This window comes from Echinops telfairi, unplaced genomic scaffold, assembly GCF_000313985.2.
Source record: "Echinops telfairi isolate 266 unplaced genomic scaffold, ASM31398v2 ScPeMD7_655;HRSCAF=1070, whole genome shotgun sequence".
Lineage (NCBI taxonomy): Eukaryota > Metazoa > Chordata > Mammalia > Afrosoricida > Tenrecidae > Echinops > Echinops telfairi.
The window spans coordinates 35,781,580-35,794,138 of record NW_022104553.1 but is presented as its reverse complement, the minus strand read 5'-3'; positions in this window follow the sequence as shown (position 1 = coordinate 35,794,138).

Here is a 12,559-nt window from a genome sequence, read left to right as displayed (position 1 = left end):
GGTCCATGTGGCTTCTCCTCAGGGATGTCTTGCAGGAAGTGAGCCTTTCCAACTAAAGCAGGGAACTGGCTAAGGCAGCTGCACCCTGGTCCGACCATCAGAAAGCAAGAGACCCGAGTACCAGAAAGGCGACGCTCGCTGAGCCATTTATCCCTCCGCCATTTCATAAACCACACATGTTTATAGGCCAGGTTGGCACAATAAACTAACCACCTGACTCCATCCCTTGCCAACCTGGCACCTGTTCATAATCCTTTAACTTCACGATTGAAATTAAGTAACATCTACTCTTAATCTTATAATATTGTGAATATGTTCCCCCACCTATGAAAGTTTGTAAGCCAACCACTTCATCCTTTATCCCCCCAACGTTTGGTATCCATTTATATACTGCCCACATATATCAACCCAGCGCTCTGAAGAGACAATCATTTTTCAAAATGAAAAAAATCTTCATTCCAGTTGGAACCTTGTGAAGACTTAATCCATAAGCAAAGACCAATCTGGACAGGCCATCCATAAAGTCAGCAACAATATGCACCAGTTCACACCCTCAAAAATCTCCATCTGATTTCCTTCTCGTCAACTCATTGTGGACTGCCTCACAGGGTGCCCATTGGTTGCAAGAGACCAGAGAACTAGAAATGCGAGGATCACTGAGCCATTCATCCCTTTGCCTTTCAATTAACCCCACATGTGTTTATCAGCCCAGTTGTCACAATAAACTAACTACCTCACAGGCTTATAACATTCCATACACCAATTGTATCAAGTATATTTATACCATTATAATTTGTTGCCATCATCATTTTCTAAACATTTACTTTTTATTTGAGCCCTTAGTATCAGCTCCTCTCTTTCCCTCCCACTCCTACTCTTGTGACCCCTTGATAAATTATGAATCATTGATTTCATATCTTATACTGACTGCTGTGTCCCTTCACTCACCTTTATGTGGTTCATCCCCCTGGGGAGGGGGGCTCCCCATTGTGATTGGTTCCCCCTTTCTCCCCACATCTTCCACCTACCCTCCTGGTATCACTACTCTCATTTCTGTTCCTGAGGGGTTTGTCTGAACCTGGCTTCTGTGTGTTATGAGCTCTTATCTGTACCTGTGTACATGCTCTGGTCTACACAGAACTGAAAGGCAGAACTGGGGTCATGATAGTGGGGGTGAGGAAGCCTCAAAGACATGGAGGAATATTGTATGTTTCATCGGTGGTATACTGTGCCCTGGTTGACTCATCCCTTCATTGTGACCCTTCTGTGAGGGGATGTCCTATTATCTACAGATGGGTTTGGGGGTCTCTGCTCCGATTCCCCTTGTTCTCAACAATATGGGGTTTTTTGTTTGTTTGCCATCTCCTGATGCCTGTTACCTGATTGTGTCAACACCTTATCATCTCACAGGCTGGTGGACTTCTTTCATATGGGCTTGTTGCTTCTTTGCGAGATGGCTGCTTATTTACTTTCAGTTCTTTAAGACTCCAGATGTTTTATCTTTTTATAGATGGGCACCATCAGCTTTCTTCACCACATTTGCTTATGCACCTGTCTTCAGCTATTGAGCATCACAGAATGACAGATTGTTAGAACAAAGTGTTCTTGCATTGAGGGAGGGCTTGAGCAGCAGCCCAAAGTCCATCCACCTCCTTGATGTATTGCTATATATGCCAATACCTCTATTTTTATGAATTAACATATTTCCATAAGTGCACACCTATGTTTATACCTGTATCCATAGCTTTGCTTCCTAGATCTTTCCTATTTTCTTTTTACCTTCCTCCTTTCCCACCATCATGCTTGCCCTTCTCTTAGTAGTTCCTCTCAGCTAAATTGCTGTTGCTCCAACACCACCAGGATCTCTATGTCCTCCTTGTTGTTGCTTTTATTTCCCTAGTTGTTCCCATCTATGGCATCGTTTTCCCACCACTCCTTTCCTCCCACCACCTCCTCCCCCAAAGTCCCTCCAGAAATGTCAGTCCCATTACTTTCTCCTTGGGCTTTCTTCCCATACCTATCTTATATTGGTAGGCAAAACAACAATAACAGAGACAAAGCAAAAAGAAAACAAAAAATTGAATAAAAAGAGAAAGCAGAAAAGGGGGATGTGGGAACCTAGCAAACCCCCCCTGAAAAAGCATACAAAATTTCAGGTCTGTCTGCTGATCTTTATGACTATCTCCCCACCAGTCCAGAGGGTTTCCAAGAACTGCCCTTCCTAGCCTGAGGTCTATTGTGGGGGCTCTTCGAGGGTTTTGTGGCTTGGCTTTGCTCCCATTGCTGATCTGTTCTGTTCCTTTCCTGGTTCACCCCATTGTGGGGATGGTCAGACCCGACTCATTCCCTGCTGTGTGTCGCCAGTATTGTCCTCATTCGCAGTATGTTTCAGTGAGGGGATATCATGTCTCAAGCTGTTGTCAGCCCTATAGTCCTCTCTGTGCCTTAGCAGCTCCCTGCAGGGCCATCATCCGCAGGACTTGGTGTGCCAGTATGGAGTCTAATACCTCACTCTCTCTTTTTCCTTCTTGGTTTACTTCTGTATGGGCATTGTGGGCCAGCCCCTCTCCCCAACCTGTAGGCTTAGTGTTGTCCTCTGTAGCACATACTTCTAGGGGGGAAGTTGGGGGAGGGGTGAAAAGGTGTCCGTTTGGCTTTGATTGGGGATGGCCCTGTAGACCTCTCTGATCATGAGTTGCTCCATGTGGTTACTTTGCCCTCAAGGTTTGGTAAACCGTGGACCGTGGCACTCACACTCCCATTTCTGTGAAGACATAAACAATACCCTCCCCCTGGTTGGATTAGTGCCCTACTCCCCTTCTGTTTTGTGTCTGTTACCTCATCCATTAGTTCTTGTATTTCCCTTTAAGTGCATGGCCTTCATCCCTTCTATCACTGTGTCCTTATACTGCATTGCTTCCCTCATAACCTGTACTACTCCAAGCAGCATTCTGAAGATTTCTTTTTGTTTCAGATATCACTGTCTGTTTCTTCTGTGAGCATTGTTAGGTTTAGGATGTCTCCCCCTGTTGCGTTTTGTTTTTCTTGTTTTCTTGTTGAGGGTGTTGAGGTATGTTGCTGTCTGCGTGTCATTTTGGAAGAACTGGGTGCCATGTTCCTGAGAGACTGAGGGGCCCTGAGCTCTTTCTCTGTGTGACTCATTAAAGTGCTTTCAGGGACTACCTAAGGCCTACTAGGGTGTTAGGTCTGGCTGCTGTGTTAGCAAAGTGCTGTGGTGACTCAGTGGCCATAGGTGGTGGGGGACCTCAGAGGCTGTGCTGAGGCCTGAGACTATAAGTATGCCACTGGACTGGGTTGGGGTAGGCCTGAGATGTGGGTACAAGTCTGGTCTGGACTGTCTGGCCACAATTTGCAGTCTAAGGAGCCCCAAAGTGGTTGAACCAGTTTTTGGCTTGGGCAGTGGCTTTCAGCTCCTGACTTTTCCTGGTTTTTTGTTCGTTTGTTTTGTGTGGTTTTTAAATATTAAAATCCTAGGCTGTGCTCTGAGGATTAACGGTCTGCCTGTCTTGTTGTATTAATATTATGCTAATAGACCAGGACCAGGTTTCTGGTGGCTTACCTTCAAAGTTATGCAAAGGAACACAGCCTGAAATTTCAAGCATTTAAAATTTTATTTTTATAATGGAGTTTTGGGGTGCCCTGGTATCAGAGCTGTGCTGTGCTGTTCCCCAGGGAAGACAGACCAGATTAGCTGAGTGATTTTGCAGCTGACTGGATCTGAATTCTCCCTGGCTGCACTCCTGTGTCACTCCTGGCTCTCCTGCACAGCTATGTCAAAGGTAAATATCCTATGGGCTCTTCAATTGCTGCAAATTAATGACTAATTATCTGTCATTACACACACTGGCAGGTGTGGAGCTGGCAAGAGGGGAAAGGGAATGATAGATGTAGTCACTCCATTGCTGGATGGGGAGGGAAAATGCAAACAAAGCCCAAGAATGCAAGAGCAGTGGGGTGAATAGCAGAGAGAACTCTGGTATCACGCCTTGTGGCTAGTTCTTGGAGGCTCTCTGAGAGCCTGGGATTATGACCACCTTTAGACAGCAGCCTGTGGAAATTACAGCACGCTGTGAGTCTCATATCTTGGGCATCCCACTGGATCTTGTGAGGGATTTGCAGAGCCCATGGGCAGAGGCGGTGAACTTAGAGCACTTCGTGGGGTTCTCTTATTGCACCATGGGCAAAAATCGCAGGGGGACTAGCACCCAGCCTCCTAATAGTGGCCTCCTTACCGCTTAATTTCCTGATCTAGCAATAGGAAAACTGGGCAAGTGATTCTACCTGGACTCCATCTTGACTCCTCCCCAGCTGGTATAGCTTTTAAGTGATTAAAAAAGAAAAATACTAAATAGAAATCTGAGCTTGAAGGAAGTTCTGACATTCTAGAATTTCCAAAATTAAAAGTTGGAAGCATATCTCAACAGCAGAAGGGCAGTCTATGTGAAGACAGATCAGTAGAAATTGTCCAGACTGAGAAAGAAGAAATCATTGGGGGAAATGGAGAGGACCTCAGTGGCCTGTGGAGAAACATGAAGTCATGTAACATTTGTAAACTGGAGTCTCGGAAAGTAGAGTGAAAAAATAAGTAGGAATATTTTGAGGTTAATCTATACATACAACAACTGGATTTATCGTTCCTTGTGGATATCACAGGGAAGATTCGAGGGAAATGAGGAACTAATAATGAGTACAAGGTTGGAGGAAAATGTTCTAAAACTGAATGTGGTGATGATTGTATAACTCTTTTTGATGTGATTGAACTATTGAATTGTATGATATTTGAATTATATTCCATTAAAATTGTTGGAAAAATAAATTATTTGAATAAATTATGGTCAAAATTTGTTCTATATATTGGGGGGGAATCAACATATCCAAGAAGCTAAACTTCTGAAAATGACAAAAAGAGAAAAATTTAAATGCAATCAGGGGAAAAGTACACATTGCACCCAGAGTAGTAACAGGACAAAAGAAGAGTGACATCTAACAGCCACATAATGGAAGTCAGGAGACAAAAGTATGACAACTTTTAAAAGTATTGACAGAAAATAATGTGAGTCTGGAATTCCACAACCAATTAAAATATTCTTTAAAATTGAATATGACGTGAACATTTTGAGATAAATATATGAGAGATGAGAGAAAAATTAATTTTTGAAAGCAGAACATTTTCTACAATAAATACCAAGTAAATCATTCAGGAAACTAATTTCAGGACTACAGGGTACAAATGTATGGGAAGTAATAATAAACATTATAAATGGAAAATATGTGAATAACTAAAAGTGTTATCTTCTTTTCCCTCTGAATTTATTTCGATGACAAATAACAATAACTGGACAACTAGACCAACTTAAGCCTTGAGGTTTGAGGCTACCTTCCCTGGCCACCACCCTCCCACCACCCCAGAATGGAGTATTAGATGAAAAGGTCTGACAATCAGCATCCATTAAGATTACAACCAAATGAGGACCTAATGTCGGGGGTTTAAATGGAGAGAAAATGTTTTGAGAAATGATGTACAAATACGCTTTACACAATTGATGTGTGTATGGATTGGGATAACAGTTGTATGAGCCCCTAATAAAATGTTTTTAAAAATAAATAAATAAATAGATAGATAAATAAATAGAAAAGATTACAACCAAGGATTAAGGTATGATACACACCTCTCTGACACGATTGCTGAAGACAAAACAGGTGCATAAGCAAATGTGGTGAAGAAAGCTCATGGTATCCAGCTATTAAAAGATATAGTGCCTGGAGTCTTAAAGGTTTGAAATTAAACAGCAGGGAAACAACAAAGCCCATGTGGAAGAAGCACACCAGCCTGTGTGATCATGAGGGGAATAAAAAAACAGAATTGTAGTTGAATGAATACATTGGATGGTGTAAGATATGACAAAAAATAACAATAATAATAACAATATATAATATGAAGGGCCCATGGGGGCGGTAGGATGGAGGAGGGAAGGGATAAAGGGGAGCTGATATCAAAGAGTTCAAGAAGAAAGAAAATGTATTGAAAGTCATGATGACAGCAATTGTACAATTAAGCTTAATCTAATGGAACTATGGATTGTAATAATATCTGTAAGAGCTGCTAATAAAATATATATATATATTACAGCCAAGGATGCTCTACAGAGCAATTCTACTGTATAACATATGGCATGACCGTGCTTTGGGATTTATTCCACAGAGATAAATTATAATATACAGATATGTAAGATCCTTGAAAACATATAAATCCACGGTGACATTAGCACCACCATGCTCTTTCAGACTCCTTGCCTTTCAAAAACTAGAGTCTAATTGAATTTTTTCACTTTATTAATGACTAAAATGTGCCAAAAGATATATTGCAGGACTGTCCAAGCTAAGTTATAAAGGGTAATATGGCTGCTACCTTGGTGTTCTCTCTCTCTCTCATCTATCTCTCTCTATCTCTGTCCACACACTCCTTAAACCCAAACATGCTATGAAGAAACCTCGATTACTTTGAAAGCCTATATGTAATTGTTCTAACTCTTATTCATAGCTAAGATGTCAGTCAGGAGACAAGATCAACTGCTAGCCACAGGAATAAGTAATGTTTATCATCTATGCAGGTCCAAGCTTTCAAATCTTCCAGCTGAGTTCAGCTGAGTTCCTAATATCAATGAGCAGAGAAGAGCTATACCCACAGTACCTGAACAATTTGTTAACCCACAGAAGTCAGGAGCATAATAAATGATTTAATCAATTAAAAAATTAGAACAGGGCGCTTATTTTAATTTTGATGACAATGGAATTGAAATTGAAAATAGATAACAATAAGATATCTCAAAAAGTCCCAACTATTTGGAAATTAAACAACACTTTCTAAATGATCAACAATAACAAAAGATCATGAAATAAAGCCACACTATTTTGAGTTGCATTATAATGAAAACACAGCATTCCAAATCTTGGGAAGTATGCTAAAGCACAGATTGATACGATATTTATAACTTTATTTTTTATGTTTAAAATATAGTTTTATTGGCATATACAATTTGTGCAATTATCACCAAAATCAATCTCAGAGCATTTTCATTTCATACTCACTGTTGTTAGCTCTCCATTTCCCGCCGTCCTCTCCTGTCATACCCTTAAGTCTCTATAGATCTACCTATTCTGTATTTCATAAACAGATAATCATATAAAACACAAAGAAACAAAAAATAACAGCAACAATAACTAGACAAAACAGAAAAGCCTTAATGAAAAGATTGAAAACTGAAACAACTTTAAAATGGGTTTAAAAAAAAAGGAGATCAAATATTAAGGTATTACATCTTAATCTAACTACATCTACCATAGCAACTTTTCAGTGCTTTCTATCTATTCGCATCCCTCCACTATGGTCAGAAGGGATTTATGGGAGACTTAATCCACATGGGAATGCTGCAAATATATTTTGGGCTTCCACTATCATCCATAACCTTCTGCAAACTGGGTGTTAACAATTTAAGCTCTGATAATATTTCCTTCTTCAATTTGAATTTTTATTATTTATAGTTCTTTGATCACATAGACTGGTATGCTTCTTCCATGTGGACTTAGTTGATGCCTCATTTAGATAGCTCCTTATTTGAAGACAGGCTTTTAAGACCCCAGATGCTATTCTTTCTGATAGATGGGCAGCATTGGGTTTCTTCATCACACTTGCTATAGAACCCATATCTTCAGTGATCTCTACATGAAGGCAAGCATTGAGTGGGCCCAAGTCATAATAGTTCATTGTTCTTAGATTGGGGCCAGAATTAAGTGTGACCTCAAAACCTATTATATACTTATGGTTTATATGTCTCTAATTCACTTTAGAGACACCATTATCAGACATCAATAACATCAAATATTTAAATTAGAAAATAAAATTTTTAAAGGCTTAAAGTAAGTTATTTGTGGTTCTACATTAAAGGCCTTGAAGACCAATTTAAATTCATATAAGTATATTAAATAAAGGAGGTTGCTTATCAATAATATATAAAAATTCTAAATGTGTTTGCACCAAATGTTTGCATTTCAAAATAAACGAAATAAAAATTTATGTCTCTCACCCTCTTCAACAAATGGTGCTTGAAAACTTGGATCTCCACCTGCAGAAGAATGAAACAGGACCCATACCTCAAAAACAAGCTTAAACTGGATTACAGACCTAAATGTAAACCCCAGAGCTATTAGGATCATCAATTAGAAAGTTAAGGGGCCTCTTGCAGGGCATACATGAACTAGCAAATCTAATAAAGGAAGCACACAGAGTAAAAGACAACATAGATGCCTGGGACCTACTAAAATAAAACACTTATGCACCTCAAAAAATTTCATCAAAACAGTAAAATGAGAACCCACAGATTGGGGTGGGGTGGGGGGTAACAATGACACAACGAACAAGGGACTAGTTACCAAAATCTATAGAATTTTTCTCAGTACGAAAAAAAATAGTCCAATTAAAAGGTGGGCAAAGGACATAAATAGAAAATACACAAAAGCTGGCACATGAATGGCTAACAAATACATGAGGAAATGCTCACCATTTCCTAGCCACCCAGGAAATGCAAATAAAAATAACAATGAGTTATTACCTTACACTCATAACAATAGCCAATTGAAACAAACAACAGAGAATGACAAATGCTGGAGAGGGTGTGAGCATTTGAAACTCTTATACGTGGCTGGTAGGCTTGTAAACATTTACAACCAGTGGGGAACACAATATGAGACTACCTAAAGCAACTAGCATTAGACCCAGCAATACCTCTGCTTGTTATATACCCCAAAGAAGTAAGAGACAGAACCCAAACAGACATATGCTCTCCTACATTCACCGTAACACTGTTCGCAATAGTAAGAAGCTGGAAACAGCCCAAATGCCCAACAGTAAAAGAATGGATTAAGAAACTCTGGTACATACACACATGGAAATTATGTGTCCCTGAAAAACAGTGATGAAAGCATGAAACACCCCAATACATGGATGGGCCTGGAAACCATTATGGTGAGTAAAGTTAGTCAATCACAAAAGGATTGGCACACTACTATAAGGAAAAACACCAAGATAAAGGCAGAATTCTGCTCTTGGGTAATGTAATCTTCTTCTTCTTCTTCTTCTTCTTCTTTTGTCATGTAATTTGGTCTCCCAAGCAACAAGGTAGTGAGCCTGTATAGTACCCATATAACATATATTGCCCTCTTTACAATTACATCTTACAAACCACTTCAATGGAGGACACCTCCCCTCCACTGGGGTCAGTTTCTCAAGATGGGAGGGGAGGAAGCAGGGAGACAACCAATTAGTTGCTGCTATACAACATTGTTCTAAGGTCACCCAAAATCAATAGATGCTCCTATGACAGTGATTAGCGAACCATCCTGGAAACACAAGTCAAGACATGAGGGGGAGATGTGTCTGTCTTGGAGAAGGCAATTACACTTTCATTGATGGGTAAAGTGAGTAGAGCAACATGCCACCTGGGGAAAAACATGCTTAACAGTACTTATATAGAACCCAAGGAGAGAATATACCTGGTATTATGTTCCTAATTGGACACTTTTGACCTAGTTTCTATCCAGTCCTTGGTGATCCAGACTGGATATTGTAATCATCTAGGATTTTAGACTGTCCTTTCAAGGCTCACAACATCCTTCTTAGGCCACTTAGTGGCTTTCCAAATCAGTGGAATTCACCTGAAACTCACCTGAAGCAGGTTTAAGAAACTGATTCAAAACATATCCCTTGGACTTAAGGCAAATTGCCCTAGTGTGAGAAGATGCAAATGACTGCTATCCTAATATTCTGGAATTGGAGTTTGTTGCATTTTGGTTTGGATCTCTTGCTTTGAGGGTACCCTGTGAATGGTGTCCCAGGACTATCATATATTTACTATTTTTAAGCTCTCTTTGCTTTTTTGTGACATATGTTAATCTGGAAGGTATATTTCTGCCTTTGTGAATGAGTGTTATTGAAAATTTTATCCTATCCCCAGTGTTTGTATAGTTAACAGGCACTTAAACTTTTCATCTGTTCATGTCAACATCTGAAAAGCTGAGCTATGCATGTATAATTTCTTTTTCTAAACTGTTTAATTGTTATACCATTAGCTAAATTAATGATAATATCGATAGAATTACCTTATCCCCCATTGGGATGATTTATAATGTTCTATACTATAAAATGATAGTGATGCCTCTAAGTGAAACATATATATGTATATATACCATAACTATATAAATAGGTTTTGAGTTCACACTGAATAACAGCTCAATCTAAGAACAATTGATTCTTATGACATGGCCCTACTCTATATGCGCCCTCATGAAGAGAGACTGAAGATATGGGTGCTATAGCAAGTGTGGTAAATAAACAAATGGTGCTTAATTATCAGAAATAATAGTGTCTGGAGTCTTAAAGGTTTGTCTTCAAATAAGCAGCCATCTAAGTAAAGGTATCTACTAAGTTCATATAGAAGAAGCACACCAGTCTGTGTGAGCAAATAATTGTAAATAATGAAATCTGAATCCAGAGGAGAGAATAGTATCAGAGCTTAAATTCTGAACACCTAATTTTCAGAAGGCAATGGATGACAGTGGAATCCCAAAATCCATTTGAAGTTTCCCTACATGGATTTAGTCTGCAGTGAATCAATTCTGACCACAGTGGAAGGATGTAAATAACCTTGCTATCAGGCAGAGAACATCACAAAAGTGATTATGGTAGATGTAGTTAAGTTAAATATAGCATCTTATCATCTAATCTCCTTTTTGCCCATTCTAAAGTTGCTTCAGCTTTTGAATTTTTCTCCTTTCTTTTTGATTAAGATTTTCCTGTTTTATATTGTCATTGCTGTTGAGTTTTTTAATTTCTTTCTTTTTGGTTTCTGTTTTATATGATTTTCTGTGTCTGAAACCTAGGATAGGCAAATCTATAGAGCCTGCAGTAACTGGTTTAGTAATTACTTAGGGTGATGGTAGGGGAGGCTGAGAGGAAACGGTCAAGCTAACAAGTACAAGAAAGAAGGAAATACTCTGAAATTGATTGTGGTTACAATTGCACAACTTTTCTTAAAATGATCAAACTATTAAATTGTAAGAAATGTAAATTATATGCCAATAAAATTTTTTAAATTATAAAAATATATTTTTAACTACATAGCTAAGCAAAATAAAAAATTCACAACTAAAGAGAGAAATTTTGTCATTTGTTTTTTGGTAATAAGTATAACAAATTCAGTAAAAACCAATCACTGTTAACCAACTTTACAAAACTTATGTTTACATAACATTCTTTTGAACCACAAAAGTATATATATTTTTCAAGTGCACATGGCATAATCACCAAGATACAAGTCTCAATAAATTTTAAAAATTATAACCGTATTGAGTACATTCTCTGACCACAATAAACAAATTATAATCCAGTAGAAAAAATATATCTGTTCATAGTGATATGTTTGGAAAATAAAAAAAAATAAAAATAAGAGAAAAATTATAAAATACAGCTTATGCATAGCTGCCTCCACGGCAAGATGCAACATCCTGCACTGACCCATGGACATACACGGGCCAATACCGGAGACAGTGTGGGATGTGCGACTAAGCTGACCCCACCACACTGAGGCAAAACACTGGGGGCATGCAATGGAGCGGCAGGGAAGCAGAGCAAGGTTGTCCCGAGGTAGTACAAATGATGGATTTTGGAGCCAGGACGTGGCACCCCATTAGAATGGTCCAGAAAACACTCCTAAAGGTCAACAAACAGACCTTGGACTTTTTTTTTTCTTTCTGCCTATTTGTTTTGTTTTTTTCCTTTTTTCTCTTATTTTAAATTTTGTATGTCAGTAGCTTTTTGTTTCTTAGTTTGTCAGTGCTGCTGCCATCATCGCCATGTTCTTATGTGCCACTTTGGTGCTGTGCTGTCAAAGCCATCCCCAATTTTATGCACATATTAATATATCTGCAGGTCGACTTAGATAAGAGAGGCTAGACCAAAAAATGTGAGAAGAAAATAATGGGACCAATGGTCCCAGAGGGACATGGGAGTGTGGGAGGTAGGGGAAGGGAGGAGGTGTTAGCCAACCCAGGGACAAGGGAACAATGAGTGGTTCAAAACCAATGGCAAGGAGGGGATGGGAGGACTGGTAAGGAATTACCAAGGGCAAAGTAACTGAGAGGAATTACTGAAACCAGAATGAAGGCTGAACATGGTAGTGGGACAGGAGGAAAGCATAATGAAATAGAGGAAAGGAGTAGGAGGCAAAGGGCATACATAGAAGCCTAAATACAGGCATGTATATATGTAAATATATTTAAGATTATGGTGGAAATGGACCTAGGTGTACATATTTATAGGTTTAGTAATAGGGTGGCAGGTGGACATTGGGCCTCCTCAGGCACATTCCCTTAATACAAGAGCACCTTGCTCAGCTACACGGTCATTTCATGATACCCACCTTCCTGACATGATCGCTAAAGACAGACGTGTGCATAAGCAAATGTGGTGAAGAAAGCTGATGGT